The 24285-nt window shown below is 45.7% G+C and overlaps 1 protein-coding gene across 6 annotated transcripts in view; it reads right to left on the reverse strand.

The window, feature by feature from the left end:
* LOC109519016 (cadherin-18) overlaps nt 1–24285 on the reverse strand; it is a 123152-nt gene that overhangs the window by 43173 nt on the left and 55694 nt on the right. Inside the window, exon 1 of one of the 6 annotated variants that reach the window (XM_019875259.1) lies at nt 10463–10617. The exons of the other annotated variants lie outside the window; for them this stretch is intronic. The gene's annotated coding sequence lies outside the window, so the exon portion shown is untranslated. Of the gene's footprint in view, nt 1–10462; nt 10618–24285 lie in introns of those variants that run through there. 6 annotated transcript variants of the gene reach the window in all.

Consider the following 24285-nt stretch of genomic DNA (forward strand, 5'->3'; position numbering starts at 1 on the left):
AATAATAAACAAAAATAAACCAACTTGAGTGGAATGGGGGCAATAGGGTAACTTAACTATCTGTTCAAGCACTTCCTTAGGTTTCCGTAAATTTTATCCAGGTATCCCATAATGTCTCAAATTTCTCCCGTTCGCCTCGAAGAATAGATGTCAGTTTCTCCATTTCAAAAATTTCCCCGACCACTTTAGTCCAGTCTTTGACTGTTGGAGGATCTCTTGTCAACCATTTTCTTGTGATTGCCTTTTTGCTTGCTAACAATAAGATGTTGTATGTGTATTTCTGGGGAAAGTTAATGATAAAGTCAGGTTCCAGTCCCAAGTACAGGGCTTCAAAGGTCGGCGGGACCACTGTTCCCATAATCCTACCCATAATCATCCTTGTCTCTTCCCAGTATTTGGAGATGACCGGGCATTCCCAAAACACATGAAAATGTGAGGCTTTGCTATTACCGCAGGATCTCCAACAGGCTGTACTCATTCCTTGTGAAGTCCCTTGGGCCGGAACTCTAAAAAACCTGACTACATTCTTCCACCCAAATTCCCTCCAAGAGAGAGCTGATGTACACTTCCATTGCTGTACTATTGTTCTCTCCCATGCTTCCGGTTGAATTGTAATGCCACCCTCCTTAGCCCACTTGTTCTTTATGTATGTTGTATCTCCACCTTCTAGTTCCTGCAACTCTTTGTAAATTTTCGATATAGTACCCCGTCCAGGATCTGACCCATAAGATAATAGGAATATCTTGATTAAGCCGAAACCACTTCGTTGGACCCATCCTGCGCTTAAAATTTTATCGAGGTAATGTCTAAGCTGCAAGAATCTATAGAAATCTTGATTACTCAATCCGAAATTGGTTCTAAGATCTTGGAATTGTCGCATCACACCCCCCTTGAGGAGGTCCCGATATATCCTTAACCCTTTTCCGACCCATTTTTTAAATCCTGTATCCATTCTGTTTGGTAAGAAATCTGAGTCATACCCAATCCATCTTAGAAGTAAGTATGGGCTATTTTCTTTGTCTTGCCTTAATATTCCGTGCCACACCTTAATTGAGGTTCTTATCCAAGGGTTGACACTTTTAAGACAATCGATTAAACCAGGGTCCCCGATAATTGCTTGTAGTGGAATATCACAGGATACCTGACATTCGATGTCTTTCCACTTCGCACTATAGGATGGATTACAGATATTGACCAAAATCTTTACATGGGTTGCCCTATAATAATTTATCATATTCGGTAGGGAGAGGCCTCCCTTGCTTTTCGCCAGTTGTAAAGTCTTGAATCTAATTCTTGGCCTCTTCCCTTGCCAAATAAATCGCGATATTACTTTGTCCAACTCCTGGAACATATCCTTGGGTAAGTCAATTGCTAGAGTTTGGAATAGATATAATAGTCTGGGCAGCACATGAGGAACACTAATTTTAAAACTATCCTTTGCTTGAAACCCTAATTTGAAACCATAACCCTTGTTTGAACACCTAATTCTAGCCTTTTAGCCAAAATTTGAAATCCTAACCCAGGCTAATGATGTAAATGGAAACCTCTAACTTGTTCAAACTCAAGCTTCAAACTCCAATTTGAAACTTCAACCCTGAAATGAAATGCTAACTTGAAACCACAACACTGGTCGCAAACGCTAATTTGGAACCCTAATCCTTGTTGGAAATCCAATTTTGAATCCCTGTGAATGCAGTTTTGGTCTGACATTTTTCGTGACTCAAATATTCTTTTCACAATGTATATTTTTTTACATTTTTGTGTGTGTGAGCTGGGGGCAGCTCCCCCGAGATGTAAAGTTTTAAACCGCCTCCAACTAAGTCTTAGTTGCTGATTTGTGTGCGTTGCCGTCCAGAAAAAAAAAAAAAAAAATCTATTCTATTATTCCGTTGTATAATCTCCAAAAGGCTCCAGTTCGCCTTAGACAGCTTCCAGCCTCGCTGCATCGTGTGCCTTGTTAAGTTAGCGCCCGTGTGACGTTCGCTCAATTAATTGCAGTGCGGTTTTATTCACAACTTTTTTTTTCTTTTTATTCAAAAAAAGTAACACGGGGAATTCTGCGCTTTTGATTTGTTGCGAATTGAATGCCGGAGTGTCACAGCGCGCAACTGATGCTAGCCTCAAACATTGCCGAGGTTCTGAAGTCACAAGACAAAAAAAATAAATAAATAAAAAACGTCGGATGTCGGCAACTAATTCTGCTGACAAGCTCCGCTCTACAAGTGGGACTGTCATCCAGACACAAAGTGAAAAGAAACTTTTCTTTTTTCAGTCTGGTAAAAATAAATAAATAAATAAAATAATAATAAAAATAGTCTGTGCGAAGTGCTCATTAAATTTGGAGGCACAATGACAAAAATGTAAAAAAAAAAAAAAAAAAAGATACGTGACTGCCGGAAACGCTGGGAAAAACAAGTCGTGAATGGGGACAGTGAATACACCACACCTGCTCGACTGCGCAGTGACATCATCAAATGGCGACACAACTTCGCACAGACTGACCAAAAGTTTCTTCGGTGATGAAGGCAAAGCGAAACCCAAATTACAATAGACCACGTGACTGTGAAGTCTTACGAATTGATGGCGATTACAAATCTATTTCAAGAGTATTTCTTCAATTCATTTGCACAACGGGGATTTGTGTACCGTATATTCGTTTTGTCACGGGAGACGAAATTTGACTGCTGCCGCCGCATCATTTGTTGACTGCCACAACAGCGATAATGGCTGAATTATTCCCATCGCGTTCATAAATAATTCATACGCCTTGATTAGATTTTCTTTTTGTCAAGACGGCACGGCTAATCCCGCACGACACTTGTTTGCGGCGCTAAAGAGCCGCTTGTCGACGGACAATTTCCCCGCCGACAGCTGCGGCCCGACGGAAGGCGCGTCGTGTTGCGGATAAACGCTTGATGACAACACGTGTAATCTGCATCCAGATTGTCGTGTGCAGAAAGGTAGAGCAACACCCAGATCCTGTTTTTTAAGAATTTATTTTACTTTTTTGCCCGCTAATCCCGTAGCCGTCGCGCTTCCACTGGAATGTGCTACAGCGATTGAGTCAGCATGTGTGGGGGAAACTACGACCATCTTAGTCCAATTATTGTCCGTGTCGGAATAGCAGCGATGACATCACGTGACCTGTTTGTGTGGATCAAACCCCCTCGGCAAGACCCGAGGTCAGTAAAGTTAGTTGTGGAACAGAACAAATGGGAGCAGAGGTCGAAAACTTGTTTCACAGTCGGAATCCGAGTTGGAACATCAACAACGCGGTTTTGCTATTTTGGGGCTTGTCGAGGTGCGCCTGCGGAGAGCGTGCGTCTCCTTGCTCCGCGGGAACCTTCGGCAGTCGTTACACACGAGACGAGATCAAGACGACACGTTCAATATTTTAACTTTACAATAACAACTTGTGTTTTTGTGCCTCGGAGAATCCCCCGAAGGCGTCATGTTTTATGCCCTCCGGCCACGCAAAGCAGAATTTATTCGTCTTTATTGTTTGTTTTGTCCAGTCCAAATCATGGCGGCGTCCACCGTCACTGTCAGACATCACCCCCCCACCTCCCCCAAAAAATGTGTTTCTGGTCTGTCTACCTTCTGTTTTATTCATGCAAACAGGAATTTAAAATCACAGCGAATCAAGCGCTCATGTAAACAACCTCAATTTGCCTAAACCTGAGCTAAGGGCTTCGGCTAACAGTCCTTGCACGTCGGCCAGCAGCCTCTGAGGGCGCCGCGGGATTCCCGACCACCTGCGAAAGCGAATAAAAGACGGAGAGATGTCGGTAAGACGGAGAGATGTCGGTCCCGCTTGGAAGCTGGTGGTGGGGGTGGGGGGGACATGCCTCCCTCCTGTCGTTGCCGCTAACGGCTAATGCTCGACTGCATGCCGCGCACCCTCTGATGCCAAACAACAAACAACCCACGGCCGCGGAACATGTCAGCGAGCGAGAGGGGCCACCGCAGCGAAGAGAGACGCACTCAAGTGTTGGCGGTAGATGAACGGCCGGGCCACTTAAAAGCCCCCCACGGGTGGGCGGTCCCACTCGAAGAATCTAACGAAGTCCCGGCACATAAAGGACTGGGAGTGTATTTCCAACAGCGCATTTGAACCAGAAAATGACTGCATAAATCCTCCAAGATGAATCCAACGATATATTTCTGGCAACTTGGACACGCCTACCAAAAGTCGGACGGATGGAAACGTCGCCCGTCGCCAGTGCGCGCCTTGTTCGAACCAACGCAGTTGTATTATCTCGATGACTGGCTCAGATGGCATCATGGTGTTGAGCGATAGTTGTCGGGTTTTTTTTTTTTTTTGCGATGTTTAAAAAAAAAAAAAAATGCTGATAAACGGCATCAAACACGACTTTGAGATTTTAATCGAGCCGATTTTCGATTGAGGAAAAAGATCCCGCGCACATACACATTATTAGTTTGACGCAAATCGAGATGGAGTCACGGGTGCTTGGAAACTCACAAAGACGGCAAGAATTCAGCTCAAAGGCAACGTTAGAGCATTCCTAAAACAAATAAATAAATAAAATGGAAAAAAAAATTGCTGGATTTGCTCGAGGCTCTGTTCAAGTCTCGAGTCTGACAAGGAGCAGCAGGTTTTTTAAACACAGATTGACACCGAAGCTAATGAGCTCGTCTGACTCCCACCCGGGGGGTGACGAGGTTCGACGTGTCACTTGTTGCCGCCAAAATCAACGGCCGAGTGCCCCCCAAAAAATGCCATCTGTTCACTCTGGCCGTCAATGAGCTCTTGAAACTGACAAACCGTTTGAAAATCTCTTTCGGAAATACTAATCGACCACCACCTGACTTGAAACCCTACTTTGCAAACCCAACCGTGGCCGGAAATGGCTCATTTCCGATCCGAACGTGAAATCCTAATCCTGGTTTGAAACCCTAATTTTAAAACCCCCAACCCTAATTTGAAGTCTGTGTCTTGGCCTAATTTGAAACCTTAACGTTGGTATCGTTCAATAATTTGCAAACCCTAATTTTAACTCCCTATGCCCGAGTTACCTGGTTTAAAAGTGTCCTTTTAATTTTATTCAATCACAACGTTTAAAACCGCTTCCCTTATCTTGAAACCTTAAACTTGGCTTCACAAACAGTGATATGAACCCCTAATTTCACGCCTTACGCCTTCAAATTTTGAACGTGATGCCACACGAGCCTGCATTTGACTTGGTGCCCTACTTTCAGGGCTCCGATGACATGAGGGAATTAAAAGTGTATCAGAGTTTCGGCTGAATACAAAATGAGCGAGCATGAAGTGCCAGATCAACTTTGTGCAAGTTGTCAACGAGTCTCATTTGCGAGCAAAGAAATGCAAACCGCATCTGCGCTCGCTGATGAGCATTTTTTTTTTTTTTAACGCTCGCTTTCTTTTTTGGTGTGCACACAAGTTATTCGAATGTGTGTGTGTGTGAGGGGGGGGGGGGGGACCCAGTTGCCAACTTAGAAAACGCATCCGCTCGCTCTCGGGAGGTTGCGGCACAACAAACTTTCGGGAGCCAAATGTCACGGCTGCCTCTGTTTTGCATCTTTGCTAATTGCAAAGGGAAACAACAAATTGTTGCGCACCAAACTTGGGTAAGAAAACCTAAACTTCCTTCGAAACCCTATTTGGAACCCTAACCCTGCCTGGAAATTCAATTTTAAAACCTTCACTGTCTTATGACTGATTGAAATCCTAATTTAAAACTCAAACCCTGACTTGAAACCTATTTGAATTGATACCCAATTTGAAACCCTAACCCTGTCTAAAGACCCTTCTTTTGAATAGAAACCCAACTTTCTAACCCTACCTTTAGCTGGAAAAAAATATACTTCGGAACCATAACACTTATTTCAAACCTTGGCTTGAAACCCTAACAATGTCTAAAAACCCTGACTGGGGCTTCAAAACCTAACTTGAAACTTGAAACATTTGAAACCCTAACCCAGCCTGAGGCCACTTTTTGAAGCCCTGACCTTAGCTTGAAAACCCTCATTTGAAACCTTACTCTCCAAGTCTGCATGAAGTACTTAAACATCAAACTATCCAACAAGCGCTAAATGGAAATATTTCGACATAATGGCTATTTTCCTCCATGCTCGCTATTGTCTTGCGGACGTTCCCCTGACGAGCCCGTTTCTTCCGAGCACTCGCGGGATTTGAGCGATCCCGCGCCAAAGCGGCACAAAGAGCAGAGGAGAAGCGACTGCGACCATCCCGAAAGGAAATGTATTCATTTTGCTCACGGCGTCGTGACACCTCAGCCATTATGCGGGCTCTGGCGCACGCGGGCGCAGTCTGGACGAGCAGGTGGGCTTCGCAAAGAAGGAAAAGGGGCCGCAGCGGCCGACTTTCTTGCATTAGCATTTCACAGCCGGAGAAATCGCCACCAGGTACATTCCCTTGCAAGAGTGCAAATTGGAGGGGCTTCATACTCCACTCTAAGGGTGAGTCCTTGTGCACAGTAGGGTGTGCATTTACGTTTTCCGAGCCACTTCATTAGTTACGCCCGCGCAGTCTAATTGCATCCAAAGTCAATTCACCAGAATGTCCAAAAAAAATAAAAAATCTTAACGTGAGAGAGGGTTCGTGTTTGAAAGTAGGGTTTCAAGACACAGCGTTTCAACATTGGATTCAGATTCTGAATTAGGGGTAGGGTTTCAAGCCCAGCGACGATTTGGAGCATGAGCAATCTTTTTTTTTTTTTTTTCCCCTTCTTCTTCAACAAATAGACTCCACTAGCTCCCGCTGAGCAGCGTCACAGAATCAGCACCATTGAAAATGCATGAGTAGATTTTTTTTTTTTTTAAATAAATGATCAGTTCCTTCCTCAAGTGATTTGTTGATAATTTTCCGCCTTTGCCGCGTGGGGGACGACACCGCCAAATAATCCAATTTAGTCCTGCTTTTAACGAGGAAATTAAAGGTGTAAATCATGAAAATCAGGAGTTTATGTAATCGTTCTCCAGTAGTGGAGGAGTTGGTGAAGCTGACAAAACCCGCACGCACGCACACACTCTCTCACGCGCACGCACGCACACACTCGCCATCCTGACACGTTTTCATGCCCCAGAATGCCGAGCAGCAATGTGCTGCGATTACATAATGACGGCGGATCCTTTAAGAGCCATTTAAAAAGCCGGCAAACGCAATGAGTAGGAGAGACCCCCCACCCCCCCCAAAAAAAATAAATAATAAATACAAGGCTCACCTAATAGGACATCAAATATTCATGCGGCACGCTGGGCCATGACTCACTTTTGCATGTTTGGAAAAGTCACACTTCAAACTTAAAAAAAAAAAAAAGGTGTGGGGCAACAATGCAGAGAGAAACGGAGACGAGCTTCTCATCAGCATTGCTCTGGAGGCGAGAATCAACGCCAGCGTAGCTACGGTTTGTTTGCCCTCTCATGGCGCCCGTCATGCGACATTTACGTGATAATAAGAATTCCACGTTAAAATGGATCCATCATAATTTATATTATGCTTCCATGATGTCATGGTGCTATGACCTCACTGATCTCTTCACGTGTGGTTCAGTTGACGCACTGGCAGTCCTAAGACCCGCCCCCCTTCCACCCTCCCCAAAAACGAGCGCCGCGATTGGCCAATGTGTGACAAAGAGGTGGTTCTCGTCAATTCGCTCGCAAGTCTTGCGCACGGTGAAGAGGAAGAAGTGAGAAATTCCGATTGCCATTTCGCTTTGACGTGACCGAGATCCCAACTGACGAGAAAAAAAAAAATCCCCGCATCGTTTATATCGCATTCGAAGGGTAGAGATTATTCAACTTGTCGCATTGGGGGATTTGCCAGATTGCACCGGTGACACCGCTGATCAACACCCGCCTCACTTTTCTGAGCGGCCCCCTAAAATGAATAAGCGGCACTGAAATAAGATTGCGGCTGAATGAGCCCGAGGTGCGATCCGTCTTGTCAATGAGCCATTCGACGTATTGGCGGAGAAGCTTTCTTCTTCTCCAAGCCTCATATAGAACTTAATGGCAGTCTTTTTTTTTTTTTTTTTTTTAAGATGACGGCCAGACTTGCCAGAGTTGCACGTCTGCATTACGCAAGCACACCTGGACGCATCACATTCGAACTGGGCACTTCCCTCCTGATCATTTCGAAGCAGCAATTCCCTGAGCGTGAACCCCACAAATGAAATTCCAAACGATGAAAAAAAAAAAAAGAACTCAGAGACATCTCAGCAACGCCTGGAAATCCCCAGACAGCGTGCTAACATGCCCCCCCGTTTGAGCGAAGACATGAAAGCCATCTACTTGGACAAGCGGTGTGATGTTTCCATTGATGCCTTCATAGATTTTTCGACCATGATTCAAACCTTCTGATCTCATTGAGGGGAAAATGTGAACTGATAACAGCTGCATGCTTTGAATTTCAGATTTTTCAATTTTAGGCATCACTCATCTGGCAGCTGCTTTTCAAAAAACAAGGCAAAGACTCTCCGTCATTTTTAGATGACTCCGGCCTTTGGTTGCCCTGAAATTTGTGGGGGGGTTCGTGAAAATTTGCCACGAATCAACACCTGACCAAAAGCTTCGTACATTTTGGCGTGGACGCAAAGCTAACAGGATAAAGCATTGCCGCGCCACAAGCGTAGCATCTCACCTCCCACACGGCGCGCCGCGCGGTCTGCCGGTGTCGCTGGCGACGTGTGAACGCGCCTCCGCTCTCAAAGTCCTTCCTCTGCCTGACCCTCTGTCACGGTTAAGACTAACAGGGCCCTAATTAGCTCGCTGGCCTTTGCCAGACAAGGGAACGTTCGCGGGTGATTATATCAGCACAGTGTCTCGCAAAAGACCCCCCCCCCCCCGCCCCCGCCACCCATCTCAACGAGCAGGCGGGACATCATCAGAGCAGTGAATCCCAGTCAAAAGGCTGGCAATGGGTGCGGCACAGCCGGCCCAAAGCAAATTGTCAAACATTTCTGGACATCTGGCGGTCTTAAAAGTCGAGAAAATGAGAGCCAGTGGACAATTCTGCCAAGTTAATTCTGATCCGACCGCATGAATTTGCATGGAAGTTTCCAACTTGATTTCTTCACCGTCAATTTAACGCCAAATTGATACGGATCGCCAAACGTGCCCAAATCTCCCAAATAATATACACATCGGTCTCTGCGATTATGAGGAAGAAGCAGAAGGTCGAAAAGCTGTTGAATGAAGGAACATTTTGGTACATTGCACAACTAAGTAAACGAAATTAGCAGTGACGCTAATGCTAGCAAACACAGTAGCCCGATTTGTGCACGAGGTAGCGATGCAAATGTTTCTGACGATGAAATCAGACCACTTCCCAACCTGCATTTTGACTCAAAACCGCAGATTCACCAAATTTGCCCAAATGACATCAACTTTAAGCCCAAAAACACCAAACATTTCCATTTTTTTTAATTTTATTTTTTTTTATGCGATTGTTTCAAATACGTTCCCCGTTGACGTGATTGTTTTTGTTGAGAGACATTTCTTCAAATGGTATGTTTCTCATCGATAAAATGACAGCTGTTCCCATAATTTCTGGTGCGATGGACATACAATCACAACTGGTTCCCATATTTCGCTGGCATGATTCAGTGTTCCCATGACAATACTAAACAGAGCCTACAAAATACTTTTGCGGACAGCGTCAATCAGAATTGATAGCTCGGTATTTTTTTCATTCCTCTTGCTGTCTTGATTTTTTTCCCTTTCATTTTAATCTGGTTTTCAAACCGTTATTTCTTTGCCTCGCGGTGTGAATGAAAGCCCTCTACGAATAAGGCCCCCGTGCCCCCTCCCTTTTCTTGGCAAAGGCAGAATTGGGCAAGTGTACCAAATCAAGTGTCCAGTGCGCGTGCGCATGACCGTCCACGTAACACATTTCACCAAAGTCGTTAACTCCTCTGCGCGCTGCGCTGAAACGCACACAACCGTGTGGAAGCTAATCAACGTGACATTAACGGCGGTTGAGCACGCGCACGCATGCACACACACGCGCGCGCGGGCACACACACACCGAGGCGTGCTCTCCTTTGCAGTGGCGGCTGCAGCATTCATTCACTCACTCGCTCACTCTTTTTCTTCTTGGGTTCAATGCAGCAATTACGTGTCAATTTTGGTACGTGGCGTGGGACGTCCTCCAACTCCCGACGTGCACGCGCACAAGCAACCAAGCGGTCACCCAACCAGCGCACCTCCATTCCCTGCGTTTCGGACATACGAGCGCGCGCGCACAGAGGATGAAGAAGGGGAGCGTTTGTCTTCCTCTTCATGGTGAGGTAGGAAAAGAGCGAACTGTCCTCCTTCCTCATCCTCATCTTCATCCTCAAGTTGTCCCCACGTCACATTTCCGTTTCATTCCCACGCATGCATTAAAACTTGCAGCTTTTAAATATTGAAGAGCCCAGGAAACAATAAACATAAATATTTTTTTAAATGACAAACTCACCTGGCCGAGCTCCCGCCTAAAAAGACACAAAATGCCCCCCCGGGGTTTTGCCCATCACTTTCATGTTCGTGGTGGTCCTACGCCTGCGTGCGCGCTCGCTTCCCCCGCGTGTGTGCGCGCGGACGGCGGCTGCGGGACGAGCGAGTCCAACCGGAGGCTTCTCCGGCTCCTCATTGGCTGCCTCCCGCGTCAATCGGCGTTAAAGCCCCGCCTTCCTCTCTCTTTTTCTCTCTCTCTCTCTGTCTCTCTCACTTCTCTGTCTCACCTCCTCCTCTCCAGTTATCTCGTCCATCTCCTGGTCGCTTTGTCTCACCTCCTCCTCTTCACCCCCCCTTACCTCTCCAGTTATCTCGTCCATCTCCTGGTCGCTTTCTGTGTTAACACGTGATTACATAAGATAGTCATCAGGAAGCGATATGTTATCCCAACTCTAATTTTCCGCACGCACTCACACAAAATCCGATTTCAGCGTTCCGACTTTCAGGGAAAATGCTCTGAAACGAACTTTTTTTTACGTCAAGGATCACTTCAAGAAATGCTTTGCTCTCAGAGTTACCACCATTATGCTCGCCATTAAAATACACTCGTGTAGTGTGTTCGTGTTCATCCAAGATGAAAATGAAAGACATATATACTTAATGTAAATAAGTCGCTTAACATTAACACCAATTAAATATTGGGGGAGGGGCGGGGGGGGGGGCTGCGATTTCTTACATATCATTAGAGTGAGCCAAACTTAGATTCACAACTCCAAAACGAAATATATATAAAAACAAAACTCACTGAAAGTTGACTTTTGAGCAGTGTCGTCTCACTGAAGATGACATGCGATTTTAAACGGGGACACAATGCTGTCCAATCGAGGAGTCACGGCTATCTTAGCTTAGCTTAGTTCTATTTCTTCTTCTACTACTCTTTCTTCAGTGCATTTCCCGGCAGTGTGCATGCCCTGTGCTGCCGCCCATAGTTCAGTTTTGGTACTACGACTGAAACAGATAATGGTTGCGTGTGCTGAACGGCAGTAAACTGCTCACTATAAGAGCCGTCAGCACATTAATAAAAAAAACAAACAAACACAAAACATTGGTAGGCCTGTAGCCGGCTTTAGATGTTCAGCTCCTAATTAGTCCAGTGCGTTTTCAGCATTTTGGCCTCGGTGTTTTTATAGGAAGTTTGCTGTGGAGATTTATGACATCAAATTTGCTGCGTTAGCCACAACTACTAAGAGATGTTCGTTTTCTTGTCCAGCGCTTGGATGTTTTGTTCTTCCTGCTAAATAAGATTCCATCCCACCAACGTGTCTATTTACGTGTTTGCCGATCTGCCGAGAAGAAAAATAACCGGCTCTGACAGATACGCTGACAATTCAATGGTGAGAAGATTAAAAAAAAAAAAAAAACAACAACAAAAAAAAAAAATCCAATCGTCATGTCCGTTCACATACAGACGCGGCTGCCTACAGAGCTTTTGCTCACAGGAAGCGTAAACAGCATTTGAACCTCACGCTTCGCACTCCTCGCTGATTTTCAACAACGCCTCAGCCGCTGACAAAAACACTTCCCTCCTCGAGTGTCAACACATTTGGTGACAATGACAGGCTGCGGCGACCCGCGGGGGCCTTGCCGTGGCGTCTGCTGCGCGGCCATCATCTTAGCTGTCGTTGAATGCGACGACGTCGTCGTTCCACGCAAAGAGTCACAATTGAAATAAACAACCCGAAAGTGTGACAGTTTTTAGTATTTGGATGGGGGAATGTATTCGTATGGAAAGACCGTCTTAATCTTTTAAAGTGACAATTCACGTCAACCCCAATAAATTCACAAAATCGAAAACAGATGACCATAAATTCCGCCCCAGAGTCGCACACACCATCAAAAATCTCGAAAAGGCAACCAAATAAAAAAGCAAAATCCGCATTGATTAAAATAAGCCCTGTATAGTTTCAAATAAGATTTATGTAAAATCCTGAAAAGGTGTGCTGGTATAAGACTACTGTAAATCCCTTAAAAGCTGATCCGATGAAACCAAAAAGTTGTACAAGTTTAATATTAAAAAAAAAAAAAAGACTGCCAGATATCCAAAGGCAACGCACTTGAAAACAATTACGACCGACTCGAATTTGCACAGTAGTGACACTACCGTAATGCCACCAAACGTCTAAATTCAAGAAGACGACTGGAAATCAAGCCCGCAATTGCGCAGGTTCAAATACCACTACCGTAAATCCACCAAAACAAAAGCCTAAAAGCACTTAAATCTTAAATTGGATCTTGTCCAACCCCGCCCCCGCACCCCCCCCCCGGCCTCTCGGTAATGACTCCTCGCTCCTAACCCCGCCCCCATCCTCTTCGCCGTCCATGACGCATGGCTTCTCCGTCCTGTTGATTTCTCCTCTGTGGTCTAATTGATGAGGGAACGCTAACAAGTTGCCCTCCCCTCCCTGCTCCCCATCATGCAGTTTCTCCTCAAGGACCTCTCTCCCTCTCTCTCTCTCTCTCTTTCCCTCTCTCTCCTTCTCTCGCTTCCACGGAGGCGTTCATTATTCATGGAGTTAGTCTTTGGCTCCAGCGAGGGAGAGCAAAGGCACGGCTGAATTCATGGGCAGACTCAACAGCTGGCCTAAGGCGACGCAGGCGGAGGCGGAGGCGGGTCGGACATGACTGACTGACTAATTGATTGACAGCAACCAGTCGGACGAGGAACATGTGGCGGAACACGAGCGGCCGCGTTTCCTACGTGGCCTAATTGGACTTTCAAAGAGGGATGCGGGAAAATTGAATTTTTGTTCATTTTTTTTAACCCTCGAGGGTTTTTCTCGGGGAAATGCGAGCGCATTTTTTCATGTTTACCATTTTGCTGATTTGGTGTTCGAATCCATTGTGCCCGTCCTCAGCGTTCCACTGCGTAGCCCCTCCCCCTGTTCTGTTTTTGGTTTCCTTTCCCTAAATTCAGTCTCACCTACACATTTGCCAGTCTTCACCACATCAGCATAAAAGGCCAGTCTGAAGAGCCACCCTGTTGCTAATTCGAGTTCATGTCTGTCTGTGGGGTCCTGTGCTTTGTTTTAAACTAAGCTGAACAATTGCGACAGTTCATCTGGGGCAGGGGGCAAGTTTAGTATGGCAGCGGATTGTTGCGACAGAAACCACAACACCGCACAAATTCACACAATGCTCAGGCCAAAGCCATGTCTAATATAAAAATAGTGCTTTGGTATGCTAACGTGAAGGAGGAGCTTCATTGAGTCAGAGCGTGGCCTCGTCTGATTGGTACAAAAGTGCTTTGCCGCCATCTTGCAGCATCGAAAAGCAATTGCAAACTTGAGGTCGGCATCGATTATGTCGTGATTGTCGCCAATGACAATTTCTTTTTCCGGCTTTACAGAGCCACTGGATCCATTTCTTTTTTTCTTCAAACCCCATTTTTAATTCAACCTGCACAACTTTGTGAATTCTTACAGCAGTCCGACTGTAATGTGCACCATTTTTGGATTTATGGTAATCTAAAATTTTGCGCAACTTTTGCGGTACTTATAGTAGCCCCTATGACCCCTTTCACACTGTTCATCAGAGTCCCCCTCCAAGGGAAAGGCGAGTTCTCGGCCTCTGTCATTTCATCCAGCACTGGTCCCAAAATTGAGCAATCCATAGCCCCCCCCCGACCCCCCCTCCCTCCAATCCTTCTAATCCTTCCTGCACTTTCTTTTGTGGTGTCACAAGTCACCGACAGCTCATTTGCAGTCTGACATCTTTCTGCGGTTTCAGCTCTTGTTGCCATTTTCCCTGCCACCGGGCTGTCAACAATCACCCGAGCAAGCATCGCCCGTGTTCCTTATCTCAGCAAGCCGAGTATTGAGGAGACGGAAAAGAGAAGGAGGAGCAGTAGGGACTCGGAAGACTCCGCATTAAAAGAGCTGAAAGTACAAAAGCTCTTGAATTAAGCCCGGCGGAAGGCTCCGGTGGGAGGCGGGAAAGTAGTATTAAAACAGTGGTAAACAGCCTATAAAGCTGGATGACGGTAGTAAACACACATGGATCCCGCAGATGATTTATTAATGCTCGTCAGGAGATCTCGCTCATTGAAGCGTTAATCTCTGCTAACGCTAACGGCTTCTTCTCCTTGACAACAACAACAACAACAACGAGCCGCCGCGCCGGAAAGGTTACTGGACTATCGATCGCAGGGTCGTCCCTGCGATGGTTTCCCTGATGACTTTTTCATGACAGCTCTGTAAATCACAGCCAGGGGGAGGCGGGGTGGCGGGTGGCGGGGCGGGAGAGCTAATTGCCACCGTTTATGCCGAGTGGCCGCAGGGGTTTTCCAAATGAAAATGTGCAATCAATACTAGTAATGATAATGCATTTATTTTATTTTATTTTTTTACCTTCGGGTGTGCCTGAACCGCACGCCTACTGATAAGCTAAACCGTAGACCGTTGCTCTTCACTGTTATCACACCGGGGACTCGTATTTTCCTACGGAACTGAACTGATAGCTTCATAGGTCTGAGGGGTTGCGATTTTTTGCCAATACCATTAATACAAACTGAAAAAACAAAACAAACAAACCCAAAAATGTATTCTTGACATCCTTGAAAGGCCTGCGAGCGACCAGATGAGACGAGTCCGCTGCCGGCAAAGCATCTAACTTACAATGCCGGGCTCGGGTGTTTTCCGACCGTTAAAAATCCATAAAGTACTTGACTACGAGGAGCGCGGCGTGTACGTCGGTAAAACAAAGGCCGACATGAATTATTCCTGCGCCGGAGCCCTAGTGTTTGTTTCGCCGCCCGCCCCACCAAACATATCGTTTCCTCGTTAGAATGGATGAATCGTCGCACCTCTGTCGATTGCGCGCCGCGGTGTGAGACAGCTTGCCACCGTGGGTCTTTCAAAATGAGGACTGCGCAAGTGCACGCGGGAGGACGGAGGAGGTGCGGGAGCGCTGGGGGGGGGGGGAGTATTGGCGTTGTGTCTGTGGAGGATCCCCGCGGCGTTGCCAGAGGCGGGAGAAAGCAGCAGCAGCAGCGGGAATTCCAACATTTCCCACCATTACGTGTATGCTTTGTGAGAGTTTTTGTGATCCGCTTGCGCTGAAAATATGGTCCACCTCAAAGTCCTCATGTGGACCAACGTGAATATTTGATGCCGCCAAGTGTTCTTCATGACTCGACTGCGTTTTTGACACAAAGGCACCCACACAGGGAAGGTTGGAAGGGGTCCGACGGGTGCGTACGTTGCTCAGGGTGGGGGTTGAATTAGAGTTACAAATCCGGGGCTGGGTTAGGTAAAAACGTAGCACCCGAGGGGGGTATGAATATAGTTTGCGGGTGCAGGAAGTTTGGTCAGTAAATTGTAATAGCTTTAAAAATAGCCAAATGAAAAGTATCCGTGATTTGGCGATCACGATGTCGATAGTTAACCCTTTGATGTACAGCGGTTACTATTGTCGGCTACCGATCTTCCAAACCGACGGCCGCCTACGTGCCGTCGCTACTTTTGAATCATTGATGCGCTCGATATTGTCTTTTTGCAGCCAGACATGAAATCCAAGTCGCCGCCTTTGACGTTCCGACTGGGCCAAGTGACCGCAAGGCACCGAGCGGTCCACAAGAAGAGCTCGACATTCGATACACTGGAGGCAGGAAGAAACGAGATCGACTTGATGTATTTCATATTTCGGGGGCAAACGCGGACCGAACGAGGGTAAGTCAATCTCAGAGGTCGAGTTGCTCCTTTGCAACTTTTCACTTTTCAACCTTGTCGGCTGTGTGAAATGGGAACGTGCTACGCTTGATTTGCGCCTTTTAGGGAAAGCCGCCTTCCGACCGCGCGGCCTCTGCGGCTGCGCGATGTTTCGGCCGTGGGAAAAGTAAAGAGATATTTATGGATTGAACATTATGGAAAGTCACGGGTCAAAAGGTTTCACTTAATGGCAGATGGCGTTTGCTGCCGGCGGCGTCTGTGGCTCAACCTTGGCAAGGTTCTCCTGACCTTTTCACACTCGTTAAATCTGGCTTTATGAAAAAAAAAAATTATTACCGTCATTTAATGGCCGACAAAAACCCCGATGACCCTACTTATTGTCATGACATACGGCCATTTAAGCAGGTGTTTTTCCCCTCGAGTTTAGGGATGACTGCTTACGCTTGAATACAACGGTTCTTTTGGTTGCGGCGCGGGCACCCGCAGCGGCTCCTCTCTCCTGTGGTTGAGAGGAATGAAATGTAATCTGTGCTATATGTTGCACATGTAGCACATTTGACACTAAAGTTGACTTGAACATGTCTGAGGAATTCGGGATCGGGGCTGAGCCTTAGGTTGTTTTCCACATCCCTAAGTCGGTAATGTACCAACTCGTAATATTGACATTTTTTTCGAAAAATTTGTTTTTTATTGATAGCGGCAGCAATAAAAGACGCATCGCGACGGTAGTTCTGGATGAACATCACGGAAAGTCACGGGTGTAAAGCTTTCACTTCCTGGCAGACAGTATTCGCCACGAGCTGTTTGCATGGCCCAGCTGGAACCGACGATCTTGAAACCTTTTTTTTTTTCTCCCCCACAGGCGATTAACACAACTTTATGAGCAAAATACGGCCGCTTTTTAATGACCGACAAAAAAAAAAAAAGACCCTACTTATTTCACATGACAAACAGCTGTGGTAGTGACAATTATCTCTTGGCTTCAGCGGATGAGTTCAGGTTTTAAGGTTGGGTGAGAGTGTAGAACCCTTTCAGGGACAACGGCCACTACAGTGGGCAGCTTATGTTGTCAGGTTACAGGGTGCATGAAAGGGTTAAGGGATTTTTGGTTCAGGTTTTAGAGGATGGGGTTGGGTTTGAAGAGTTTTTGTCATTAGGTTCTGGTTGCAGGCATTCGTGTCAAAGTTAAGCCTTTAAGGGTGAAGACTTTAGGGTACATGTTCCGGTGCGGGGTGGGTTAAGGTTTTGGGGTTTGAATTTGATGGGTTTGGGTTGAGGTTTTGAGGTTTGGGAGTTAGGGGTTGGGGTTGAGCATTTAGGGGTAAAGGGTTTTGGGGTCTGGAGGCAGCGTTTAGGATTTGAGATTTTAAGGTATGGGTTAAAGGTTTATGGTTTTGATTTGAGTTAGGGGTTAGCGTTATGGATTTAGGGTAATGATCAGTTTTTTTTTTTTTTTGTTTTTAATATCGAGATCCCTGATTGATCATGTACTTAAGATGTAAAACTTTAATGGCGAATCGTGGACATTTTCTCGACCGACGACAGCTCCGATGAAAAGACTCATTAACATTATGAAGAGGACTCTCGTGGCTACGGCTCACCTGGAGCCGGCCATTTTGCAACCTTTTCACACTCGATAAACAGAACTTGATGAACGAAATATGACTGCTTTGTAATGGGACTAAAAAAAAGAAAGAAAATGACCCTACTTACTGTCATGACAAACGGCTGTTTAAAAGCTATTCTCTCTTCCCAAAGAAGCCCTTTGTGGGTATTTTGTTCAGCACAAAAGAACAAAAGAAAAACTCCTTTTTAGTCATCTGCGAAACCATTTTTTTATTACTTTTTTGGTTCCTGCATGCATTGCGAGGGACCAATTAAACGAATGGAAATTTTAATGCTGAACTCTGCATAAAGCCAGCCTTTGTTTTGGTCCCACACGCACCCTGAACTCCAAATGCGCCCGAGGAGGAAGTGCACTATTTAACACAAAGTGAGTCAAGAGGAAGCCCCCGCGCCGAGGTAACAACCGCGAATTGTTCGGGGAGGGGAGGGTGGGGGGGGGGGCAACGCTAGACGAAACGCGAGGCGACAGGTGCGCGGTTTTTCCCGGTGAACGGAATTTGCGAGCGATGAGACGACGCCGCAAAAGGTGCCCGCGGCGCGAGTGCGGAGCGCCAAGTGGAAATTGACACTGTCAGATGTCATCGGCGCCAAGTGGGGGTAAAGGAGAGGCAGATGCACACCTGCGTCACTACCGTTTCGTCCTCGACGGCGCACGACCGGGAAAGAAGAAAAAAAAAAAATACGCCAAACGGGAATTGCGAGGGGCATGCCGAGCGCGGTGAAATATTCATGGTCTTGCTCGGCGGGCAACGTTCCAGCGATGTCAGATTGCCGACAAAAAGAGAGGAGACGGCGTGTAAAGCTTTCATAGTTCGGTCTCAATGTTGGATGGCAAATGTAATTCGCTTCATCCCATCGGCATACAAATGTTTTTTTTATTAACCCCTCTCATGTACACATAATGAGAAGATGGAACCGGCTCACCCGGCGAGCTGGAGTAACCGCTGTGCCTGACAGGGGTTAATCCGACCGACCTCATTCTGCACCCGATTCAACAGAACAAAAATAAGCTTCTATGAATATGGTTGGTGACTTAAGTGTGAAATTTGTGTGTCCTCTTCCGTAGCCAATGAAAAAGGAAGTTGGTCAAACGAATGTATGCAACACAAAATGCAGCTGCAGAAGTGACCTCTGATGAAGCTACGCAACAATACGAAACATTTGCATCCACATCAAAGTCGAAAAGCTTCGAAAAGTTTGACGCAAACATCGTCGGTGAAGTCTTTCACGTTGTGACTGCGTCAGATGTTGAATTTAGCCTAGTTTTAGTTTAAAAAAAAAAAAAGCCTTTCCCACACTTCTTGAAGCCACTTTCATAATAAAGACAAATGTGCATAAACAAAGACAGATAATAAAATGCCAAATGCTACAAAAGGGTCACGCCTTGAAACGGTCCGTCATTGGTTGAAATCCCTGATTGAGTTCCGCTTATTGTCGATCGGTAAGGATACGTGTTAGGTACAGAAATGTCGGTTAGCATGTCAGTGGGCCAGATGGAAAGTCAGGTAGGGTACAATCGATTCCATGGGTACGGTAGGTCGGAAGGACAAATGTGTAGAATTGACGACGTTGGTAAGTCAATAGGTCAGGTCGATAGCAAGGAGCAATAGGCAACAAAAAGTTGGTTAGGTTACGTGGGTGGTCAGTACTTTAGGTACGGGAGATAAATTGAATGTGTTCCCAAGAAAATATTGTTGTCGTTCTCGCTGGATCTCATTCCGAAGTATTCATGTGCCGATTGTAATAATCAGCGTGCAAGTTAGCTGCTTGAAGCGTTTCAAGTGCTCAAAGTGTACCAAGATGTAAAATAGTAAAGGATGAACTTTTGATGGGACCACCCCAGTGACAAGATGAACCCCATAAAGTGACTGCCGCAGACATGATGTTGTTTGATTCAAAATGGTGGCAGCTGTTCCTTTGTATTGAACAGTTGCAGAGAGTCCAGCAATGTCCATAAAAGCCGAACAGAGCGAGGTCATCTTAGGTTAACTAGTAACGGTTTTTGCCTATACACACACTTTTGAGAGTGGCGCGTTCCGGTTGGCACAACATAGCCTCGTTCTCCGCCGCACCCCCCCGATTTCTTCAGCGTAATCTCAGCGCAACAAGACGCTCCCCCGTGGAGAGGCGCCATTGTTCCCAAACACGGCGAGCGCCTTGATCTGTATGCCGGTCCACCTACTTCGAGCTTCCTCATCGCTCACACAGTGTGTTGCTCGCGCTCCAGGCCTCATTACATCCTCTAACTCTGAATTCACGGAGCGTAAGTCCCACGGTGAGACTTGCTTGTTTGGCCCAGCATATTAGCTTGAAGTTTTGTGTGTGTCCGAGAAAAGATTGCAAGCTCGTCAACCCCTATGTCTGTTTACGCTTCTATGGATCATACTTTCAAATTAGGTTGAGTGTCCCCTGGAGGCCCACATTCGTTCTTCATGGACAAGCAAACAGATAACTCATTTTTTAGCGCCATCGATCTGCTAAATTAGCAGCTAATCACGCTATTAGCGGCTTGTTGGCCGTTTACGCAAGCAGAAAATAGCACAAACGTTACCGTGATTGTTTTTTTGTTTTTTTTTTGGAAGAACGTGTTTTGGTTTGCATTTTTAAGGTGTGTAGTCCAGTTGGAGCAACACAAAGCTAACGCTGCCTGAAGCAATGAATTATATTTTGTATCGGCTGCTTGTGACGCTAACCTCATTTTTGGATACCTTTTGGCAGCCATGAAATTGCTCATTTATTATTGTGACCCGCATTTTTTTTTTTTTTTTTTAGTTTGAGTTCATTTCTTAAATTGAATTACACCTCCCTCCAGACCAAGGAGATGTCGTTTTAGCAACGTAAGGCTAATGTGATCCATAGAAGCTAATCAGGCTATTATCAGCCTGTTAGCCTAATCTAATTTTGGGAGACTATACACTTTTAGGTTGGCGGGAAATAGCTCAACTATTATTGTTACCGTGTTTTATTGTTTGTTTGTTTGTTTGTTTTATTTTATTTTATACCACCTATAATACTGTCAACTTTCTTTGCAAGCACCAATTTCCAATTTAAGTGCTGATGTAATGTCTTGTGGTTTGGCTTTGTGACTCAGGCCAACCCAATTAGAGGCTAATCTGGCTAATAGCAGCCTTACCTAATTGTTATTTTTGGATATGAGTCTAGATCGGCATCAAATAGTCCATCGCTTTCCTTGAACCCTTTTTTGTTGGCGCCTTGTCTAATTGTAGCGACATGATGCTCACGTTAATGCAAAATGGTTACTAAGGCTATTGACAGCTTGTTTGCCTCATCTAATCGCCCTTTTTGGAAAAGATTCCCTTTTCGGTCAGCAGGAAATTGGATATCCATTACTGTGAGCCTATTTTGGTCGCCTCCAGGTGTTCCCGCATGCCGACAGGACCCACAGCTGCAAATCAGGCTATTAGCATCTTGTTAGCCTCATCAAATTGTTTTTTTGTGAGTCACATTTTGAGTCACGTGTTTCTAGTTGTAGCCACGAAACGCAAACGGGACCACAGTGGCTAATCAGGCTGTAAGGGGGGGGGGGGGCTGTTCACATTAGCCACACAATGTGAATTTATAGCGGCTAATCAGCAGCTTGCCCTAATCTTCTTTAGAGAGTAGTTCTGAAGGTTTATTTCAAGCGAAAGCACTGGCTTGGGATCAAATAAATCAAACGGTGGCGATGACATGTTTGTTTTTCGCTCAGACGGTGAGAAGAAAAAAAAAAAACTACAAACAAGTTCCTGCCTCCCTCGCTGGAGGACAAATTACTATCTAATGAGAGCAACGTTTGCAAATGCTGGAAATAGCTCCAAATTTTAAGGGTATTGGATTCTGTGACTGTTTATTCGTGAGGAGCAAACATGGCAGGTGTGAGGCAGGAAGTCGTTTGAGGTGTGCTACTTCTGCGGTTTGCGTGTGGCTGACTTGCTCACTCCTAATCTTTGCGGGACAGATCTGGGATTAGCGAACCGAGAGCACCAGGTAATCCAACCTATGTGTGCGTCTGTGTGTGTGTCTCTGGCCCAGGTTGAGCATGTCGACGCCTGCCGCTAAATATGGCCTCCAGCCGGTGGGATAAGCCGATCGCCAACTCCAGCGAGGGGGAGTCGGGTTGCCAAACCGGACCTGCGTGTCAGCCTGGTAGACTTAAGAGGCGGGGCTCTGCATTTGATAGCTGGGCCTTCAGTGAGGATATCTTTAACTTCATCCGCTTCCTAATAACACCACTTCATCACATTGCCTTCATAGAAAGCATCAATACTTTCCAAAGACTCAATATTACCGCATGCGCTTCTGCAACATACATCATTTAGAGCAGTTCCAAATCGATATATACTGTATCCAACAACAGGAGCAAAAATAAGAGAGCATATGGCGCTCACTGAGGATGCTGGTTCTTAAATGTAATAAACATTTAATGTAATAAAAACTTGCTACAGATGTTTTGTTTGTGGAAATTGCCTCAAAATGCTGACGTTATTGTGATGCGGGCTCAGCTCGTTTTTTACATCAGCCAGCACTGCTGATTCTAAAGGCCTGAAAGAAACACAATGGGTAGCCGATTTATTGTTATTTATGCTAAAATGCGTCTTTATGCTAACGCTGCTGGCAACGTGAAAAAGCAGTGGCGACAACGAAGGGTTTTGCGCTTTAGGATCAGGATCGTAAAAAGGCTTCTGCAGAGCTTGCTGATGAGCTGACCATTCGATTTGGTCGTGTTGGAGGAGGGAAACATCTAAAACAAGGACTGGAGTTGGTAAGTGATGTCATGAACGATACGCCATGACTCCTTCTTGTGACTACTTCCAAGTTGTCCTCGGATCATTTAAACGCTTCATAATTGCATTGTTCAATCAATGACACCGCAATAAGTTTTGTTTCTGGCATTTAAGTAATTATTAATATTATTAATTTCTTTGACAAAAGCGGAAAAGATCTGTTCCTACGCCACTCATTTTGCGCGTGCCTCCCCAACTGCCGGCGACCTGGCGGATTTATTCAAGCTCACTTTGGAGCGCTGAGCCGCGGAGCGCTGTACTCTCTTAAGCAGGGCGATAAATTCACGTGAGAGTGCCGTGCTCGCAAGGCTTGTAAACATTTAATAACATGTGATCGATGCGTCACATTTACGAGGTCAAACTGATGCCGGTTAAGTGGGGAGATCTGGCTAGTAAACAAGACTCGGGGAGTCCGCGGCGCAACCGCGATTTAAGGATGCGTTGACTTGAGGAGAAAGATTTTTCTGTCTGTGCGAAAAGTTTCTGGGCGTAACTTTTAGAAACACCCTCATCACATGCCATCCCATAAATTGGCCATACATCAACCAAAAGACCGATACTCATTCTTTGAGTACTCACAGATACCTCTAGTAGTATTTATTTTTTTTTTAATCAAAGACCTTGTTTCTGACGCAGATAATGACTCGCCGATTTGTCACACCGACACAGCATAGCGCCATCTACTGCCCAGGAGGACTTAGTCAATGTGATTTTTAAAATTTTTTTGTCTTAAATATCATTGGATTTGTATGCGTACCTACCACGAGAAGCGATACCTTAAAATAAGAATGGTATCAGAACGATACAGATACTTGGTATCGGTCGTTGCCGATCCCTAATTACAATAACGATTGTGAGGTCTTTGGAAAATTTTCCTCCCGGACTAAAAAAAAAATAAACATTCGAGAATCTCTGATCGAAACAAACCAAACGAGCCTTGAACTCCATATTGCTGTCATTGCCACGCGTATTTGTGGAGTAGGTAGAAGGCGTCAGCGTGGCTTTTATGCTGCTGCGTGTTAACATGACTTCCGCGCTGACACACCAACGTCTTAATCCCTTAAACTGTTTCGCGTGCACTAAAATTCCCGCCCCACCTGCGGAGCGTCAAGTCCGCATTGCGCTGAAAACGCGCCCGCGTTCCCGCCTAATCCTCGGTGATCACGTTAGCTGTACGAACATGTCGGATTTGCTTTTCACGTGGCGTTTCTCGTAGCGTCTGTTTTTATCATTCGAGGAAAAAACTAAACAAAACAAAACAGTGCTATCATCACATTTTCTCGAAATGTCTGCGGCAGTTGACACATTCTTACGTCGGTTGACATCGCGTTTAAGGTTCGTCGCTCTTCATCGCCACGGCGACATGAACGCGATCCAAGCCCAGCAAGACTTTCTCTCGGTAAAGCAAAACAGCAAAAAAAGTGACGAAAAAAAAAAAAATCCTGGCTGTGCACAAAAATGTGACTGGCTGTTTACCCAACAATGCAATGCCAACAATGCAATGCCAACAACCTCATAACTTGGCACTTTTTATGCTTGGCGGACGTAAACAACCCTTTAAACGGCGTCAGACGTCTGCTGAGCGCCACGATAGAAGCGACCAAACAAACCAACCTTTCGGTCCATTATAAAGCTTTGGCACGCGAAACGTCCGCCCCATCACTCGCACCTCCCAGGGGCCTTCAAGTGGTTCCATGGAAGCAATAAGA

The sequence above is a fragment of the Hippocampus comes genome, unplaced genomic scaffold (assembly GCF_001891065.2).
Source record: "Hippocampus comes isolate QL1 unplaced genomic scaffold, H_comes_QL1_v1.1 scaffold25, whole genome shotgun sequence".
NCBI lineage: Eukaryota > Metazoa > Chordata > Actinopteri > Syngnathiformes > Syngnathidae > Hippocampus > Hippocampus comes.